The 21,853-nt window shown below is 41.5% G+C and overlaps 1 protein-coding gene across 1 annotated transcript in view; it reads right to left on the bottom strand.

Annotated features, from left to right (window-relative positions):
* Window positions 1–21,448, bottom strand: part of MGAT5B (alpha-1,6-mannosylglycoprotein 6-beta-N-acetylglucosaminyltransferase B) — a 248,464-nt gene extending 227,016 nt beyond the window's left edge. Inside the window, exon 1 of the mRNA XM_077251849.1 lies at window positions 21,300–21,448. The gene's annotated coding sequence lies outside the window, so the exon portion shown is untranslated. The remainder of the gene's footprint in view (window positions 1–21,299) is intronic.
* Window positions 21,449–21,853: the final 405 nt, after the last annotated feature.

The following is a 21,853-nucleotide window of genomic DNA, read 5'->3' as shown; positions in this document are numbered from 1 at the left end:
GAGGGGTATACATAATAAAAACAAGTACAATAATCTTAAACAATACAAGTCATAACTGGTACAGGAGGAGAGAGGACCCTGCCCGCGAAGGCTCACAATCTACAAGGGATGGGTGAGAATACAGTAGGTGAGGATAGAGCTGGTCATGCAGCGGTTTGGTCGATCGGTGGTTACTGCAGGTTGTAGGCTTGTCGGAAGAGGTGGGTCTTCAGGTTCTTTTTGAAGATTTCGATGGTACGCGAGAGTCTGATGTGTTGTGGTAGAGGGTTCCAGAGTAGGGGTGATACGCGAGAGAAATCTTGTATACGATTGTGGAAAGAGGAGATAAGAGGGGAGTAGAGAAGGAGATCTTGTGAGGATCGGAGGTTGCGTGTAGGTAAGTACCGGGAGACGAGGTCACAGATGTATGGAGGAGACAGGTTGTGGATGGCTTTGTACGTCACGGTTAGGGTTTTGTACTGGAGTCTCTGGGCAATGGGGAGACAGTGAAGGGATTGACAGAGGGGAGAGGCCGGGGAATAGCGGGGGGACAGGTGGATTAGTCGGGCAGCAGAGTTTAGAATAGATTGGAGGGGTGCGAGAGTGTTCGAGGGGAGGCCACAGAGCAGGAGGTTGCAGTAGTCAAGGCGAGAGATGATGAGGGCATGGACTAGGGTTTTTGCAGATTCTTGGTTGAGGAATGAACGGATTCGTGAAATATTTTTGAGTTGAAGTCGGCAGGTATTATACTGTATATATTACAAAAATAACATTTTGGGGGGTTCTACGCTCATAAAAAATACTTATAAATCAAAGTTCAGAGACTGAAGAATGGCGATGCCTTCCTTTAAAGGGAAAGTGTGATCAGAAATAACATGACGCTTAAATTACGTTTGCATTATTTTTATTCTGAGTTTATTTTTAAACAAGTTTTCTTCCTATTTTTTTACTGGGCTATTCAGATAAAAATCTTTAAATAATTACATTAGAGCAGTCCAGTCATTTTTTTAGCTTTTGTTTTCTGTATTCTGTAGCTCTGTTTTGCTGTAGAGATTGGGACTAAATGAACAGAGTCATCTCATCATTAGAGGGTGGGAACCTTTGTTGTACTGTTGGCCTAGATAAGGCAGGATAGTAACACTATATACTATATACTCTATTAAAGGATTGTCCTCTTTCAGAAAATATTGGTCCTTGGACAAAGTTTAGTATTAAAGCACAAACAGCGCAATTCTCACCGTACCCGAGTCAACGGTGAATAAAATGTAACACAGTTATTAAAGTTGAAGGAAGATTTTAAGTCCATCTAGTTCAACCCATAGTTGAATGTCTTGGTAGACAGCACGGCAGTCAATCAGTGAGCTCAGAAGCTCTGATAGGGAAGTTCTGTCTACATTGGCATAACTGCTGACCTCACTGATTGCCACACTGTCAACGTTACTCCAGCACCACAGCCAATGCCAGACACTGGGAGCTGCAGCTGAGATTCACCAGTGGACCCAGGGACAGTGAGTTTAGCACCCTTTGTTTTGATAAAAATTGAGATTAATAGTCCCTGAAAGGGGACAAACCTTTTAAAGTTCTTGAACGCACTGGTCTCTGGGTGAGTGGGTTCTACTATGGTACCTCCTGGAGACTGTAACAGACTATGACATTTCAATTTACTTCTATTCATTTCAGCAGCTTAAGGCTATGTGCACACGATGCGTTTTTGATGCGTTTTCGCAGCGTTTTTTTACGTGCGAAAATGCTCCAAAAACGCAATGGATTACTTAAGCAATGTTAATCAATGACATTCCTGAAGTGTTGTGCACGTGATCCGGAAATTTCCATTCTTATTTGCAGCGTTTTATTTTCTGCAGCATGTCAATTCTTTTTGCAGATCTGCAGCGTTTCTACACCCATTGACTTCCATTGAGTCAGTCAAATCCGCAGCAAAAACGCAGGTGTAAAAAAGTTTGCTGATTTGCTGCGGATTTTGTTATGATCCGGTGACCTTGGAGCTGCATGAGAGACTTTCTCAGGAGTAGGTGGTACCTGTACTGACCGCAAACCCTAAACTAACACCACAACTAGAAGTAGCCGTGGGATGTACCTAACACGTCCTAGACACCTCGACACAGCCGGAAGACTAAATACCCCTATAGATGGAAATGGGAATTCTATCTTGCCTCAGAGCAGAACCCCAGAGGATAGGCAGCCCCCCACAAATATTGACTGTGAGTATAAGAGGAAAAACACACGCAGGCAGAAAAACAGGATTTAGCAAAAGAGGCACTTCTAGCTAAACAGAAAAGGATAGGACAGAATTCTAAGCGGTCAGTATTAAAATCCTAAAAATATCCACAGCAGATAATACAAATATACTACATCTAACTAAAGACATAGAAAGTATATCTGCATCTCCTGAGAATCCAGCATGACTGAAAAATCCAAACAAAGTCTAAGCTGGACAAAAACACAATGAATTGCACTGAATTGCAAAGCACACTGCATGTGTGCACAGAGACAAAAAACCAGACACTTATCTTAGCTGAATTGGCAGCAGGGCATGAGGAGCCAGAGAGAGATGCAATCCCTCCAAGTACAATGGACAACTGGCATGGACTCATGGATCCTGCACACCTAAACACCTAATAGAGCTGCAATCAGCAGAAACACCTGCCCGGATTACAACCCCAAGACAACTGCACTACCACCAACAACCACCGGAGGGAGCCCAAGAGCAGAATTCACAGCAGTACCCCCCCCTTGAAGAGGGGTCACCGAACCCTCACCAGAGCCCCCAGGCCAATCAGGACGAGCCAGATGAAAGGCACGGACCAAATCAGCAGCATGGACATCAGAGGCAAAAACCCAAGAATTATCCTCCTGGCCATAACCCTTCCATTTGACAAGGTACTGTAGCCTCCGCCTCGAAAAGCGAGAATCCAAAATCTTCTCAACCACATACTCCAACTCCCCATCAACCAACACAGGAGCAGGAGGATCAACCGAGGGAACAACGGGCACCACATATTTCCGCAATAAAGATCTATGGAAAACATTATGAATGACAAAAGAGGCCGGAAGGGCCAAACGAAAGGACACAGGATTGATAATCTCAGAAATCCTATAAGGACCAATAAACCGAGGCTTAAACTTAGGGGAAGAAACCTTCATAGGAACATGACGGGAAGACAACCAGACCAAATCCCCAACCTGAAGCCGGGAACCAACACACCGACGACAGTTAGCAAAACGCTGAGCCTCCTCCTGAGACAACACCAAATTGCCACAACATGAGCCCAAATCTGCTGCAACCTGTCAACCACAGAATCCACACCAGGACAATCAAAAGGTTCAACTTGCCCCGAAGAAAAACGAGGATGAAAACCAAAATTACAAAAGAAGGGCGAAACCAAGGTAGCCGAACTAGCCCGATTATTAAGGGCAAACTCGGCCAATGGCAAGAAAGCCACCCAATCATCCTGATCAGCAGACAGAAAGCATCTCAAATAAGTTTCCAAAGTCTGATTCGTTCGCTTGGTCTGGCCATTTGTCTGAGGATGAAATGCGGAAGAAAAAGACAAATCAATGCCCAGCCTAGCACAAAAGGCCCGCCAAAACCTAGAAACAAACTGGGAACCTCTGTCGGACACAATATTCTCCGGAATACCGTGCAAACGAACCACATGCTGAAAAAACAACGGAACCAAATCAGAAGAGGAAGGCAATTTAGGCAAAGGCACCAAATGAACCATCTTAGAAAACCGGTCACAAACCACCCAGATAACAGACATCCTCTGGGAAACCGGAAGATCTGAAATAAAATCCATAGAAATATGCGTCCAGGGCCTCTCAGGGACCGGCAAAGGCAAAAGCAACCCACTAGCACGGGAACAACAAGGCTTGGCCCGTGCACAAGTCCCACAGGACTGCACAAAAGAACGCACATCACGCGACAAAGAAGGCCACCAAAAGGACCTACCAACCAAATCTCTGGTACCAAAAATACCAGGATGGCCAGCCAACACAGAACAATGAACCTCAGAAATCACTCTATTAGTCCATCTATCAGGAACAAACAGTTTCCCCACTGGACAGCGGTCAGGTTTGTCTGCCTGAAATTCCTGCAAAACCCGTCGCAAATCAGGGGAAATGGCAGAAAGGACCACCCCTTCCTTCAGAATGCCGACCGGCTCCAATACCTCAGGAGAATCAGGCAAAAAACTCCTAGAGAGGGCATCAGCCTTAACATTCTTAGAACCCGGAAGATATGAGAGCACGAAATCAAAACGGGAGAAAAACAGGGACCATCGAGTCTGTCTAGGATTCAGCCGTTTGGCAGATTCGAGGTAAATCAGATTTTTATGATCGGTCAAGACCACAATACGGTGCTTGGCTCCCTCAAGCCAATGTCGCCATTCCTCAAACGCCCACTTCATAGCCAACAACTCCCGATTGCTGACATCATAATTGCGTTCAGCAGGCGAAAACTTACGGGAAAAGAAGGCACACGGTTTCATCAAGGAACCATCAGAATTCCTCTGAGACAAAACCACCCCTGCCCCAATCTCAGAAGCGTCAACCTCAACCTGAAATGGAAGAGAAACATCCGGCTGACGCAACACAGGGGCAGAAGTAAATCGGCGTTTAAGCTCCTGAAAGGCAGAGACAGCCACAGGGGACCAATTCGTTACATCAGCGCCTTTCTTCGTCAAATCGGTCAGGGGTTTAACCACACTGGAGAAGTTAGCAATGAAACGGCGATAAAAATTAGCAAAGCCCAAAAATTTCTGAAGGCTCTTCATAGATGTGGGCTGAATCCAATCATGAATGGCCTGAACCTTAACCGGATCCATCTCTATAGATGAGGGAGAAAAAATGAAGCCCAAAAAAGAAACCTTCTGCACTCCAAAGAGACACTTAGACCCCTTCACAAACAAAGCATTATCACGAAGGATCTGAAATACCATCCTGACCTGTTTCACATGAGACTCCCAATCATCGGAAAAAAATTAAGATATCATCCAAATATACAATCATGAATTTATCAAAATAATTCCGGAAGATATCATGCATGAAGGACTGAAAAACAGATGGAGCATTAGAGAGCCCGAAAGGCATCACAAGGTATTCAAAATGGCCTTCGGGCGTATTAAACACAGTTTTCCATTCGTCACCCTGCTTAATACGAACAAGATTATATGCCCCCCGAGGGTCAATTTTAGTAAACCAACTAGCCCCCTTAATCCTGGCAAACAAATCGGAAAGCAAAGGTAAAGGGTATTGAAACTTGACCGTGATCTTATTCAAGAGGCGATAATCAATACAAGGTCTCAAGGAGCCATCCTTCTTAGCAACAAAAAAAAATCCCGCTCCCAATGGTGAAGAAGATAGCCGAATATGCCCTTTCTCCAAAGACTCCTTAACATAACTCCGCATGGCGGTATGTTCCGGCACAGACAGGTTGAAAAGTCGGCCCTTCGGAAACTTACAGCCTGGAATCAAGTCAATAGCACAATCACAGTCCCTATGCGGTGGAAGGGAACTGGACTTGGGCTCATCGAATACATCCTGAAAATGAGACAAAAACTCTGGAACTTCAGAAGAGGAGGAAGAGGAGATTGACATCACAGGAACGTCATTATGAACCCCCTGACAACCCCAACTAGTCACAGACATAGACTTCCAATCCAACACAGGATTATGTATCTGCAACCATGGAAAACCCAGCACAATAGCATCATGCAAATTATGCACACCAATCTTCCTGATGGGCTGGCGCCATGCACATGGTCACCTGTGTCCAAAACTGGGGCTTATTTTTAGCCAAAGGTGTAGCATCAATGCCCCTTAAAGGAATAGGGTTCTGCAAAGACTGCAAAAGGAAACCACAACGCCTGGCAAATTCAAAGTCCATTAAATTCAAAGCGGCGCCCGAGTCCACAAACGCCATGAGAAAAAATGACAACAATGAGCAGATCAAGGTCACAGATAACAGAAATTTAGGTTGTACAGTTCCGATGGTAACAGAACTAGCGATTCTCTTTGTACGCTTTGGGCAGACTGAAATGACATGAGAAGCATCGCCACAATAAAAACACAACCTATTCTGACGTCTGAATCCTTGTTGTTCCGTTCTAGACAGAATCCTATCACACTGCATAGGCTCAGGCATCTGCTCTGAGGACAACGCCACAGCGCGCACAGTTCTGCGCTCCTGCAAGCGCCGATCAATCTGAATGGCCAGAGACATAGAATCACTCAGACCAACAGGCGTGGGAAACCCCACCATAACATCTTTAACAGATTCAGAAAGACCCTTTCTGAAAATTGCCGCCAAAGCATCCTCATTCCATTTAGTCAGCACAGACCATTTTCTAAATTTCTGACAATACAATTCTGCCACTTCTTGACCCTGAGACAGGGCCAACAAGGTCTTCTCCGCTTGATCCACAGAATTTGGTTCATCATATAATAATCCTAGAGCCTGAAAAAAGGCATCTACATTATGCAAGGCCGGATTCCCAGATTCCAGGGAAAATGCCCAATCCTGAGGGTCGCCACGCAGCCGGGAGATGACAATTTTAACCTGCTGAATGGGATCACCAGAGGAACGAGGCTTCAGAGCAAAAAACAGTTTACAATTGTTTTTAAAACTCAAAAATTTGGACCTGTCCCCAAAAAACAAATCAGGAGTAGGAATCCTAGGCTCTAAAAGCGGAGTCTGAACATTATAATCAGAAATGCCCTGTACCCTAGCAGCAAGGTGGTCTATACGAGAAACTAATCCCTGAACATCCATGCTAGCACAAGACTCCTCAGTCACCCAGAGGAAAAGAGGGAAGAAAAGACCAAGCAGGCTACAGAAAAAAAAATGGCTCTTTCTTCCTTTCTTCTGAGATGCATTTAACTCATTGTGGACAGTTGTACTGTTATGATCCGGTGACCTTGGAGCCGCATGAGAGACTTTCTCAGGAGTAGGTGGTACCTGTACTGACCGCAAACCCTAAACTAACACCACAACTAGAAGTAGCCGTGGGATGTACCTAACACGTCCTAGACACCTCGACACAGCCGGAGGACTAAATACCCCTATAGATGGAAATGGGAATTCTATCTTGCCTCAGAGCAGAACCCCAGAGGATAGGCAGCCCCCCACAAATATTGACTGTGAGTATAAGAGGAAAAACACACGCAGGCAGAAAAACAGGATTTAGCAAAAGAGGCACTTCTAGCTAAACAGAAAAGGATAGGACAGAATTCTAAGCGGTCAGTATTAAAATCCTAAAAATATCCACAGCAGATAATACAAATATACTACATCTAACTAAAGACATAGAAAGTATATCTGCATCTCCTGAGTATCCAGCATGACTGAAAAATCCAAACAAAGTCTAAGCTGGACAAAGACACAATGAATTGCACTGAATTGCAAAGCACACTGCATGTGTGCACAGAGACAAAAAACCAGACACTTATCTTAGCTGAATTGGCAGCAGGGCATGAGGAGCCAGAGAGAGATGCAATCCCTCCAAGTACAATGGACAACTGGCATGGACTCATGGATCCAGCACACCTAAATACCTAATAGAGCTGCAATCAGCAGAAACACCTGCCCGGATTACAACCCCAAGACAACTGCACTACCACCAACAACCACCGGAGGGAGCCCAAGAGCAGAATTCACAACAGGATTTGCTGCCAAAAACACTGTGATCTATCAAAGGGAAATGATGTCAAAAGGAGGAAGAGTGTGTGGGTGAAAATATGGGTGGGTCTCTGTGTGTGGGCGGAGAACATGTGTGTGTGTTTCTCTGTGTGTGGGTGGAGAATATGTGTGTGTGTGTCTCTGTGTGTGGGTGGAGAATATGTGCATGTGTCTCTGTGTGTGGGTGGCAAATATGTGCGTGTGTCTGTCTGTGTATGTTTGTGTGTGTATACCCATGAAACGTGTGTACCCAGTCGTCGTCTGATGGGACTACTACTCCCATCCGGCTACGTGTGGTTTTTCTGTGTTTTTGGTTCAAAAACCTTATGAAAGTTGCATCATGATTTTTTGAGGGGCACTAAACTTTACCAACATGCCCAAGAGACAACAAATTACAGCAAAAAATGCAGTCAATATGCAGCAAAACATGCTTTTTTGTAGCAGACTTTTGCCTGCAGAAAAACTGAGCCAAAACACAACTTGTAAACATAGTCTTACAATCAGAATCAGTGGAGCAGCGCCTACTAGAGGTTGCACCCAGCTTAACACCTTAAGGATCTAGCCACTGTGTACCTTAATGACCTTAATGTGTAACTTTATGAGGTAATAACTCCAGAACTTTCAACATATCCCAGTGATTCCAGGATTGTTTTTTCGTGACATGTTGTACTTAGTGATGAGCGAATATACTTGTTACTCGAGATTTCCCGAGCATGCTCGGGTGTCCTCCGAGTATTTTTTAGGGCTCAGAGATTTAGGTTTTTTTGCCGCAGCTGGATGATTTACAGCTACTAGCCAGCTTGATAACATGTGGTGATTCCCTAGCAACCAGGCAACCCCCACATGTACTTATGCTGGCTAAAAGCTGTAAATCATTCAGCTGAGGCGATGAAAACTAAATCTCCGAGCACTAAAAAATACTCGGAGGACACCCGAGCGTGCTCGGGAAATCTCGAGTAACGAACATATTCGCTCATCACTAGTTGTACTTCATTTTAGTGGTAAATTTTGATTGGCATGATTTGAGTTTATGAAATATCGAAAACTTGAATTTGAAAATTTCGCAATTTTCAAACTTTGAATTTTTATGCCCTTCAAACAGATAGTTGTACCAAACAAAATAGTTAATAAATAATATTTAAGATATGTCTACTTTACATCAGCACAATTTTCGAAACATTGTTTTCCTTTTTAGGAAGTTAGAAAAGTTAAAAGTTTATTAGCAATTTTCAATTTTTCAAACAAAATTTACAAAACCTATTTTTTTAGGGACCACAGCACATTTTCAGTGACTTTGAGGGGTTATATGACAAAAATATCCAAAAGTGATGCCATTTTAACATTTGCACCCTTTAAGGTACTCAAAACTACATTCAAGAAGTTTAACTGTTTCAATGCATCACGGAAATTAAAACAAGGTAGAAGGAAAAAAAAATAACATTTTACCTTTTCCCACAAAAATTTAACTTTAGCCCCAAATTTTTCATTTTTACAAAGGTAACAGGAGAACATGGACCATGTAATTTGTTGTGCAATTTCTCCTGGGTACATCAATAACCCAAATATGGTGGAAAACTACTGTTTGAGTGAACAGCAGGGCTCGGAAGGAAAGGAGCACTATTTGACTTTTGGAGCGCAAAATTGTCTGGAATAGATAGCAGATGTCACATTGCATTTGCAAAGCCTCTGGTGTGCCTAAACAGTGGAAACCCCCCACAAGTGACCCCATTTTGACAACTATGCCCCTCAGGGAATTTATCTAGAGGTGTGGTAAGTACCTTGAACTCACAGGTGCTCTACAAAATTTTATATATAAATGAATATGGAAAAACACTGCTTATTTTTCTCATAAAAAAATGAGGCTTTAGCTGCAAATTTTTCATTTTCACAAGGGTAACAGGAGAAAGTGGACCATACAATTTGTTGTGCAATTTCTCCTGAGTACCCCAATACCACACATGTGATGAAAAACTGTTTGGGCGCATGGCAGGACTCTGAAGGGAAGAAGCATCATTTCAGTTTTGGAGTGCAAAATTGGCTGAAATAGATAGCAGATGCAATGAGATGTTTGCAGAGCCCCTGATATGCCTAAACAGTGGAAATCCCCCACAAGTGACCCCATTTTGGAAACTACATTGCTCAAGGAATGGTGTGGTGAGCATCTTGAGCGAGAGGTGTGAAACAAAATTTTAAAACATTGAACCTTGAAATTAGAAATGTTGTTTTAGCCTAAAATTTTTCATTTTCACAATAGTTAACAGAAGAAAACGTACCACAAAATTTGTTGTGAAGTTTCTCCTGAGTACAGGGATACCCCATATGTGCTCAGAAACTCTTGTTCGGGCACACAGCAGGGCTTGAATGGGATGGAGCACTATTTGATTTTTGGAGTGTAAAATTGTTAGGAATAGATTGTGGACCATTTAGAGAGCCGTCAAAGTTCTAGAACAGCAGAAATCCCCACATGTGACCCCATTTTGGAAACTACACCTCTCAAAGAATTCCTCTGGGGGTGTAGTGAGCATTTTAAACTCACAGGCATTTCACAGAATTGTGAAACATTTTGCTGTGAAAATGAAAAGTTACATTTTGGCCACTAAAATGTTGTTTTAGCCCCAAGTTTTTAATTTTCAAAAGGGATAATAGCAGAAAATGGACCACAAAATTTGGTATGCAATGTCTCCTGAGTATGGCAATGCCCCATATGTGGCCAAAACTCCTTTTTAGGCATAGCGCAAAGCTCAGAAGGGAAGGGGCGCCATATCGGATTGCAGATTTGTCTGCAATGGTTTTAGGGTGCCACATCACTTTGGCAGAGTGTCAGATATCAGGAAGTACACCCCATAAGTGACCCCAATGAGCTTATTGATTCCACAGGTGTTTCACAAAATTTTATACGATATAGAAGAAGAAAAAATTTAATTTTTTTCATGATAATGTTATTTTAGCCCCAGATTTTACATTTTCACTATGGGAAATAGGTAAAATGACCACATAATTTACTTTACAATTTCTCATGAACGTGTCAGTACCCCATATGTGACTGTATAGTACTGTGGAGAATACATTTTTGTAGAATAGTTTGCAGACTCCATATACAGAGTCACTAACTGCAGAATCTCCCACAATTGTCCTCAATTTGGAAATTACACTACCCTGGGAATTCAAATGAAAATGCAAATATGCCATTTGTAGTGCCCAGTACATTGTACCCAGCTAGTTCTTCTGGAGCCACACACCCTGCAAATTAAGTGAGCTTTCCCTGCTACAGTAATGCCAAACATGTGGATGCTTACTGCGGTTTAAGTACACTGTAGGGCTCCGGAGGAGGGGGCATTTGGATTTGGGATTGCAGATTTCTCTAGATTTCTTTTGGTAAAAGCCACGTCACTTTTCCAGAACCTTTGTGCAGTAATGTGTACAACCCCTATATTTCTGTTAACAGATAGTGAACCTGAGTGAGGATTTGTTTTTTGTAGGTTGAGTAGAAGCTTTTATTGGTGGCATTTTGGGGTACAGAACATTTTGGATCACATTTATCTTGTGCTCTATGCAGAGCACTTACAGTACATTGGGGTTTCCATCTAAATCTACAAAATACATAATTCGGATGAAACCACCTAGGGATCCATTTACTAATGAGGCAGCAGAGTTACCATGGACTATGTGTGGCTTCTATTCAGCAGTATCCGGTTTAAAGAGGTGAACAAAAGTGTGGTGAACTGCGCTTTTATGCATGCCTAAAAAGATGAGCACGGACGGATCATAGGCCAGGCAGAGTCCACAGTGTCTCCATCTGCCTCATTATAGGGAATCTTCTGCCAGAAGTTGCGTCTGAATCACGTATTTCAGAGATTTATCCAGAAACCCCAGTGTAAGTGCTGAGTGTAGAGCGCAGGATAAATGTGAGCCAAGCCTTACTGCGATCTTTGGGAGGCAGAATGAACAAATCAATTGTAGTTGAACAATTGGTTTTATTTTTTACACCGTTTGTGCAGTGTAAGTGATTAGACAACTTTATTTTTCGGGTTGGTGCGATTACAGTGATACCAGATTTATATTGGTTTTTATGTTTTGGCTGCTGTCACACACTAAAAACCCTTCTTTTTTACAAAAACAAGTTTTCACCATATTTTGAGAACTATAATTTTTCTATATTTTTGCTGAGTCATTTATTGGTACCATTTTCAGTCACATAACATTTTTTGATCGCTTTCTATTCCAATTTTAGGGAGGCAGAATTAACAAAATCCATCAATTCAGAGACTGCTTTTTGTTTTTGCTTTTATGACTTATGACGTTTACCGTGTGGTAAAATTGATAAGGCATCTTTATTCTTCAGATCAGTATATTTACAGCAATGCCACATTTATATAATTTTTTTATGTTTTGTCGCATCTACACAATAAAAACAATTTTAAAGGAAAAATGTTCTTTTTGCATCACTGTATTCTGAGAGCTATATCTGTTTTACTTTTCCACTGATGGAGCTATATGACAGCATGTTTTTTGTGGGACAAGATTACATTTTTAGCTTATATCAATTTTATTTACATTGGTCATTTTATTGCATTTTAATTGACTTTTTCTCCAATGGTATGATGAAAAAGAATAATTTTTTGCCTTTTTTTAATTTTATGGTGTTCACTGTAGGGGTTAACTAGTGTGACAGTTTTATAGATGGAGTTGTTCCGGGAGCGGTGATACCAAATATGTGTACTTTTATTCACTTTTCTTTTAACAAAAATATGTGTATTTATTGGTGTATTCGTTTTTGTTCTTTGTTTTGTGCTTTTTTTTTTGTTTTTTTAATATTTTTTTCTATCATCTTTACTTTTTTACTTAGTCCCTCTGTGGTACATTAACTTTTATTACTCTGATCACTGGTCTCATGCATTACAATACAGATGTACTGTAATGCATGATACCTATAATATTATATAGGCAGTTAGCCTGTTAGACCCTGTCTATGGCTGGGTCTCACAAACCACCGCACCTAGCACACTAGGAGATCAATGTTTCATGTTCAGGTGCCATGACAACACTCAAATCCACCGTGATTTAGTCACGGGGTGCCGATGGGGGTGAGAAAGGGATCTCACTCCCTCTCACAACTTTGCAAATGCCGCGATCACTATCGATCATGACATTCGGAGGGTTAATCAGCCTGAGGCAGTGCGGGCATCAGCCCTGGTTGTTACCGCAGGAGCTCAGCTGTCATCTGTGCCAAGCTCCCAGTGGTGATCATGTGGAGAAGTGCTGATATTTCAGCATATCCTAGCGATCACATGCTGTGATCGGTCAGTCAGACCGACTGACCGATTACAGAGATCAGAGAGATGGCACCGATGAAATGGGTCTCTGCATATCTGACTTATCACAAATTTTAGCATTATAAACTGTATATCCCTGCACATACTAGCAGGAATGTAGATGATTTTTTTTTTCTCCACTTCGATGTGGAGATACAGAACATATAATTTTTGCGCCAATTTTCTTATCATTCAACTGGGCACTTAATTTCTTTCAGCTCTATGGGCATGTACTTTAAACTCTTTATGACTCTCAAGCTTAAAAAGGCAGTGTCATCGGGATGACATTATAGATTACATGTAGGCGCATATTCATGGAGCACTTGCTATGGATTGTCTTTTACCCATGATAGCTTTTAATAGTATGGCTATGGCAGTAGCGATATGACTATAATAGTCTGGGATTTATTACTTATCTGCATTATTGCAACTACTTGTATGGCACTAAGCACTTTGTATACTATTCCCATGTGGCTAGTTATATATATATATTAAGCACTGCACTTTTATACCATCCCTATGTGGCTATATATACACTAAGTATTGCATTTTGTGTATTATTTTTATGTGGCTATATATGCATTAAGCACTGCACTTTGTATACTATCCTTATGTGGCATATATTAAGTACTACACTTTATATACTATTTCTATGTGGCTACATATGCATTAAGCATTTCACCCTGTATATTATCCTTATATGGGTACATATTTAGCGCTACTTTTTGGTTGATATATCCAGGGCATCTACATAGTTAGCCCTATTCTTGTTATTTGAATTTGGATTGGGTTTTTTTGCGGTTTTTTTTTTTTTGCGTCTTTTTTTGGATTGTTACTAGTATATGGATTTTTGTATACATATTTTGTTAACCATATTACCCTGTATATGGCGGCACTATTTTGTGCATTTGTGTCTCCGTTTTTGTGTGAAATTTTATTGTTTAATAAAAAATTTGTTTAAACTCTATTCTTAGTTGTGGCATTGGCTTCCATGTTTGTGTAGGTTTTTCTTGGGATGAAAAAGTAGTTGCCCACAGTTCTGACCAAAATTGAATGTCCATAAAAAAAGACATAACTATGCCAGCATAGTCACTTCAGACTTCATCAGTCTCACATGACTGAGCTGTTAATGCCTCCCTAACAGTAATCCTTATGTGGCACCCCAGGAGTCCGGTTGCCACACTGGCATTGACTCCCTCACAGGGGGTGATGCCATGCCTGGAAGCAAGAAGGGATTCCTTTAGCTGGTACGATGGCATACAACACCTTTCCTGACTCCAGATCAGAGGGGGGAGTTCTAAACCCAGTTTCAAGGTGGCTTCCTTATAAGTTCTGGCCTGGAGGCGTGGTTAGAGAGTTCTGTGTGAGTCAGTGAAGGGAGAGGAAGCATGTGAGGAGAGCCTGGGAGTGGAGCTGCGACTGAGCTCACCCCAGGATTGAGCGCAACAGAGCAGACACCGGAGTCCTTGGTTGTGTGGGAACTACAGGCCCTGCAGCCAAATCTGAAGGACAGGAGATTGCAGGTCTCCTGGCCACAACTAACACCCGAAAGCACAACCGCCTACCAGAGCCCAGAGTCACCACGAGGGAATAACACCTGGAAAAGGCTCAAGTGGACAGACTAAGAGAGGGACTTGAGGAGAACTACAAGTATCAGGAGCCCAGAAAGCAGCGCAGTAGGGAGGCTTCCAACCCCACCTGGCTAGGGGAATTCTGAACTGCTTCCAGACTGCCCGGATCTCCAATACCACCTGTTACCTGTGCTTCGGACTGCACCTACCATTAAGGGTAAAGAGACTACAGTCCTCCAATTATTCTTGCACCCCAAAGTCCACAACCGCTCATAGACTGTTCTGGTAGCCCTGGAGCCCCGCTTCACCTGTGGGGAGTCAAACCATCTCAGCTGCAACACCACCGGCCCCAGTGGTCCCCTTAAGCAGCATCAGCCATCTCTAGCTGAACACCACAGGTGTCGTCACGAATAATCCCCTACAAACATTTCCCTCATCCCTTTTATTGCACGGCCAGGGCCACAGACCGGGTCACTGCTGCCATGACCACCCCTTTAAGAGCCGTCCGACCCGGTTCCGAGTACCCCATGGCCCTAGCGGGTGTTGCATTTACCCCTAGTAAGTCTACGGTCTTCAGCTGCACTCCTCATTCTGATGTTGCTGGCCATCTCCTCTCTGTACGATTTAATAACAGGAAGGTCCGGCAGGGAGGCACTGACAGCATGATCGCTCAAGACTTCACGTGTCTCACATGATCTTGTGTAATCACGACTCCCTTCCTGATCTACCTGTTATTTAAGCGCCTGGAAGAGGAGGCATACAGCATCATCAGAATAGGAGCTTTGCAGGAGCAGCCGAGGACAGTAGACCTACTATGTATATTACTGTTAGTGCCGTTAGGGAGGAGTTGCTGGCATGGTCAGAGAGATGAAGTCTCACATGACCATGTTGCCACAATCATGACCTCCTCTATGAGCATCCCATTTTGGTCAGAGCTGGGGGTATCTAATTTTTCTTCCCTATGGCGTTGCATTATTATTATTGGACAGCGCCATATTAGGTTTAAAGTGCCCGTCCACAGAGTAAAACATATTGAACCACCCAGTTGAACATTAGGAAAATTGGCACCAGAAATTGCGGTGCCCTACATCTCCACAATTGTGTGGAGAAAAAAAAGTCATCTACATTCATCTACATTCCTGCTACTATGTGCAGCTATGTAGTTTACAATGCTAAAATTGTGGAAGTTCCTCTTTAAATACATTCTTTAACATATGAATATAATTATTGCAACTAAAACTAAATACATGAGAAATACCCTTTACGGTTAGTTGTAATGATAATACTGTTGGAAGTGCTTCTCTGGTACAAAAGGCAAATGGCCATAACACAAATTTATTGTCCTCACTGGATATAAGGCTTGATCTTGATCTTGATCTTCATTTCTGCTGCGTATAAATAATATGTGCCCCCAAACAACAGCTAAATTGCCATAATATAGATTTATTATAGACAACCAAGTATTGCTTGGCAGAAGATGCTACTACTAGCAATAAACAATATACAGACATTTAAAGTCACCATGATTCAAGGTGGTGTTATAAAGAGAACTGCATGGTGCTATAATCTACAGATACATGAATATATAGACATAAATTATATTAGACATATTTGTATATACTGATCACTACCTCTCCTCGACATGAGCTATAAATGTTCTAAACCCATGCTGTACAAAAAAAGGTGTTCAGTAAATACAATGTCACCTAGAGGCACCATTTGGTAGCACATAAAGAGCCTACATCTGCATAACAGAGAACCAAAGGGAGTATGCCTGTCATAGGAAAGGCTACATGAATGTGCTTATTGTTATATTAGCATAAGACTTGATTATAGATAATTTCATTATTGTTGCACCCACCAGTAGTGGGTGACCTACAGCTGTCAAAATGTCCATATCATAATCTTCCACTAGCAAAGATTTCTATAATCTCATGCTATGTAAACAGTCTGTATAAGAGTCTGCCATTCATCGCTGATTGGGAGCCTCCCCCTGTTGCTCCTCCTCCTCTATATTTTGCAGAGTTTTTTCTTCCTTGTTGGGCTCACTGGTAAGATAGATCCATTAAGCCGCTTGTCAGGGTGAACAAACAGACTGAGGATGATGGCACAACTGCAAGGCCCTGAACTCTAGGCTATGTTGGATTGCAGGCAAGCAAGAACTGAGAGGAGGATGCACCCTATGTCATGGAGCCAGGAGTGTACATCATGAGAGCTGATGAAGGGTTAGATACAAGTTCCAAACCAGAACATTAATGCAGGTTGAAGGAACTAGCAGAGTTGATTGCGTCATATGAACAGTCTCTAAATAACAGTTAGTAATGCTTACAGCAGAAGATGGTTAATCAGCAGGTCTGTAAATAAGTAGAAGCAAGTTGCAGGAGTTTGTAGAGACAATTGCAGCTGAAAGAACTGGATAGCGGCAAACTCCAAGACAACCTATAACTGAACACAACACTGACTAAATACACACATACACCATGTGTGTATAAGTCGACATTAAAAACACATGAATGATGATGACAGTGAGGTATACCATGCAGCTTGTAAAACCTGATGCGGAGCACATCAAAGGGCAGCAATCATAAGGGAAGGAAGCGAAGCCCGACCCTGGAGTCGGGACAGGTGCGAAACATTCATCTATGGCATACAGCCTCCTCCTGTAACTACTAATTATCCTGTTTGCGCCATCTCTTGCAAAGTCTCATCTTCTCTTTGCAAGGCAGCAACCTACTGCAACTCTTTCATCTGCTCTCTGGCGCCTCTCTGCACCCTGCAGCATCTTCCAGTGTATATTATCTGAACTAGGTAGTGCTGGGATTAATTGTACCTCAAAGTCCCAGTATGTAAATAATCATTACCAGGTTGCAATGTGAGTGACATGTAGTACTTCTGTGTTTCAGTATGCAATTATTTGTTTTATGCTTCGCTGTCACATGTAGTGCCTTAGTGTTCAAAGTGTATAATTATCCGTCACTATGTCATGCTATGACTTGCACTACCTCAGTGTTATAACATATAAAATCTTTTTCAGGAAGTCAAAAACTTGCCTTTCTCAAGCAGAAAGCACTTCAAGAATCACTCCATTTCATTTCAGTTTTGTAAACCTAAAAGTGTCTTTTTAGCATTTTTTTGTTGTTTCCCTAGTGCTTTTTCAAAGTTTTTTTCCTTTTTTTTAGGGATTTTTGGACTTTTTTTTACTAGCATTTATGAGTTTTTGAATCTATTAAAACAATTAAGAATATGTAAAATCTCACAAAGACGTGCAGGTTTCTTCCATCATTAATGCACTCGGCATTTTTGAAAGTTTGAAGTGTTTAAATGGTGTGTCATTGTCCCAAACAAATTAAAAGGACTATTATTTTGATCATTTTGTGCACAGTTTCTGCAATTTTTTGGCCAGATCTGCTTAGGTTGTGAATGTGATGAGATGTTTAGCACTTTATTGTTGAGAATTTGGATTAATGAATGATCAATTCTGGCAGGGAAAGAAGTATATTTCTACGTTAATATATATTACACATTTTTACGTGTACTATTGATTTATGAAATAAGAATTAAAATGTCGGTTACACTTTAAGGTCTCCCAAGTCTTCAAGTGTTTCAATCATTTTGATCCTACCCCACCATTTAAATTTTCGAAGAATATTTGTCATTCCATAAAATAAGTTTTGTACTATTGTGTGTAGATGTCTAATTACAAATCCTTCCAATTAGGTGCCAGATTTATTTATTGACAGCCTAATGTTATATAAAGGATTTGTGCCAAGTTTGGAAGCTATTTCTTATCAATAAGATAGGGGATAACTTCCTGAATGCTGGGGGTCCAACTGCTGGGACCCCCACCACAGATCCAGAGAATAGGGCTCTGAAAAGGTCCTACTGAATGGAGCAGAGGTTGAGCATGTTCACCTCTTCACTATTCCCAATGAGAGTGTGGGAGACAGCTGACAGCTGCTTTCCGCTATCTCCGGTAGTCCCACAAAGAACGAACGAGTGGAGGTGTTCATATTTGATGGGTACTCCATTCCGACAGGGCTCTTCGGAGTGGCATTCTCAGGATCATAGGGGTCCGAGCAATTGGACCTTCACCGATCAGGAAGCTATCCCCTATTTTATAGGGGACAACTTCCAAACTTGGTACAAACCCTTTAATCCATTTGCAGGTGAACACAATGATGGTCTTCAAACTTGGCAAAAAACCTTTATATTCCAAGCATGCATGAATATTTACAAGATAACTAATGCTTCCCTTCAGATCAGATGGGGTCTGCATGCAAATTTCTAGGCTTTCGTAGGGAAATTATATTGCTTTGTGTCTAAATAAATAACCTGGCAAAGGCTGAATTGCTTTAATGTTCCTCCACTAGTGGCCAGCTTCCGGAATAATGTCCCACAACCCTTTCCTTTGTTAGCTTACATGTACATCTCCAAAACCCTATTAAGTTACTTAATTATCCTACAGAATCTGGCAAAGAAGCTCATACTAGACAAACAGAAGCCCTTCTGAAGACATTACTGTTTGGGTATTTTGTCCCTCATCAGTTGGCTGAATTACATGTCTGTAACACAGCTCAGGGGAAATACTGGCTCTCCTTGTTTTCAGAATGTTTGCCTCTCACGGATTTGCACTGATAAGGGGCAAAAAACCGCGAACAGTTTGACTGTTCTGATCTACTGTTCACATTTGTTTCCCATGGAGTGTTCCCTTGAAAATAAATCTCCATCCCAACCTGGGTATCTTCAATGAAAGTATTCCCCCTGAACCAATAACGATATAATAGCAATAATGAAATAATGATAAAAGAACGAATGCAATACAAATATTTCTATTTATTCCATATACACATGGAACCCTTTTCACATGTAAAGTGCCATGGAATAAATACCGCTATAATAATAAATAATAATAATAACCTCTGATCTAGGTAATGAAGCCAACTGCCTGTTGTTCCTCACTCCCTGGGAGACACCTATCAGCAAAATTCAGAGAGTTGGATATCTCAAAACCTCAATCCAAACCCAAATCTACAGTTTATGTCTTTAATCTCCCTTCAAGTCTCAAAATTGAATCGCCGCCCCCTTGTTTGGCTTCAGTTTTAGTTTCCTACTTAAAACAAGATGGATCAAACACAATCTACAAAAATCTAGAGCGACCCGCACCTTCAAAGTAAATGACTGTCTGGGGTCCTGTCTATTACTGGTGGTCAGACATGCTACAGTCATGGGCTCGGTCTCCCTCCATGTAGAGTCACCAGGGCTGATACCAAAATACTAAAGTCATTTTATGGCCCCATAAACTTATGGAATAATGGGAGCTGCTCCTAGTCCATCAATAAGCCGATGAGAAGCTCAGAAACAAAACTTTCAAGTAGCTGAACCATGTATGCACAGCTTAGCAACACCTGAACCTACAGTCGGGTGGAATCACACGCTCCACAGAGCCCTACGGTGGGTTAATAACAGCATCCTATAACTGCCATGTTAACTAAGGCTGTCTTGTTGTTAATATCACCTCATCTGTAGCCATATCTCCCCAGTAATCACTGGGCACTGTCTGTTCCCACATCTCATGCCTTTCCCTTTGTATTGGGAAAAGGATGAGTGTTTCGCTTTGTATTTGATTTAGAAAAGGATGTATTGTCTGATAGCGAAAAGTCTATAGACCTTGATATTATGCAGACTGATGCACAGGCTGCAAAGGAGTACAGACATCGCTTTTACAGCATATTAGAATTGTATACTCCTCTACAGGGCTATATATGATATTTACATATATATATACAGTATATTAACATATACAATAACAAGTCCTCCTCATAGAAAAGTACCAGCCTCCTTCACCAATACATTGCTGTAGGCATTCTCCATAGTATTACTCTGATACTAATATATTAATAAAATGCTAAGACTATTATTATATACGTTGATATGGCACTACCATATCCTCAGTAGTGTACAGAGATTACCATCCCTCACATATAACATGGAGTACATGTGTACACATAGGGCACAGTAACATTAGAAAATAATATATATATATATATATATATATATATATATATATATATATATATATATAATCCATTTGTACAAATACATAAAATATCACACACATGATATACATAGATAGCACTTGACTCCTTATGGTCGATCTATGAAGAGTTACGCTACATATAGGACCAGTGTAATGATGTCAGCGCTCACTCTATGACTATAGTTGCCATGCATCTCACCTATCTCCAGAATGTATGGTGACACATGGCTCTCACATATGGGCACTGTGGTGGTAGCATGTCTTATACCACCATCATTTGCAGCAATAATAAATGATATTGTAATTATCGAAGCATCCGATTCTAGGTACATTTACAATGGATTTGTGATACAGAGTCATAAATGAACATAACGGTTCACTGCTGTGCCCAATGCCAGGACATGACACATTATGCATCTACCATCTTGAAGAGTAGATAGCTTTACAATTAGCAGACAAATCCTACCCCCTTTAGTTCCCAGAATAATGCCTACACCTTAGGCTCATGCAATGTGTTTCTCAGCATCATCAGTCCCCCCACATTGAGTCCCATGCTCACATCCAGATCTAAGCAGCATATCCTCATGCCCATATAACAAACTGAGCCAGGGGGTTCCCAGCCTTCACTTGCATACAAAGCATCAAGTGATCCCTCATGCATCTGGTATACACATAGGTAACCCAAAACTCAGAAGAGCCCATACCCTGAGTGCTTGGCAGGAGTCAGCAGCAGAGGTAACAGTGTGGCAGCCTATCCCAGGGTGGCAGAGGATGCTCCATGCTCCATCTCCTCTCCACAGACCTGTCTGTACCTTCTTACCCGGCCATGCACTGCGCTCTGCCAGCTGACTGTGGGGGCTGCATTGTTTTCAGCCGGCTGGATTACACCTATTACATTTCCGCCATCTGCTGGCTAATATTTGGTATTGCAGGTACTCTTATCAAGCTACTGATGGAGACCAGAAATATTTAACCTTCTCCTGACCAAACAATTGTCTATTTCTAATTTTGGCCAAACAGTTTTTTTTTTTTTTTACAAATTATATATTTTGGTTCAAAAATATCTAATATATGGAACACTACACATTTTAATAGAACAAGAGAATTATTTAACCTCTCATTTCTTAAGGTCTGAGAAATATTTTTAATAGACAAATGTTAAATGATTATATCATCATTTTGGTCAATTTTTTTTTCAATCATTTGTAGCAAAAACCGGTGTCATATCTAATGCTTAGCATGATAAAAAGGACCGCCA

Source organism: Ranitomeya variabilis, chromosome 4 (assembly GCF_051348905.1).
Source record: "Ranitomeya variabilis isolate aRanVar5 chromosome 4, aRanVar5.hap1, whole genome shotgun sequence".
Lineage (NCBI taxonomy): Eukaryota > Metazoa > Chordata > Amphibia > Anura > Dendrobatidae > Ranitomeya > Ranitomeya variabilis.
Note: the sequence above shows the minus strand (reverse complement) of the source record. Positions and strands in the feature narration are given on the sequence as shown.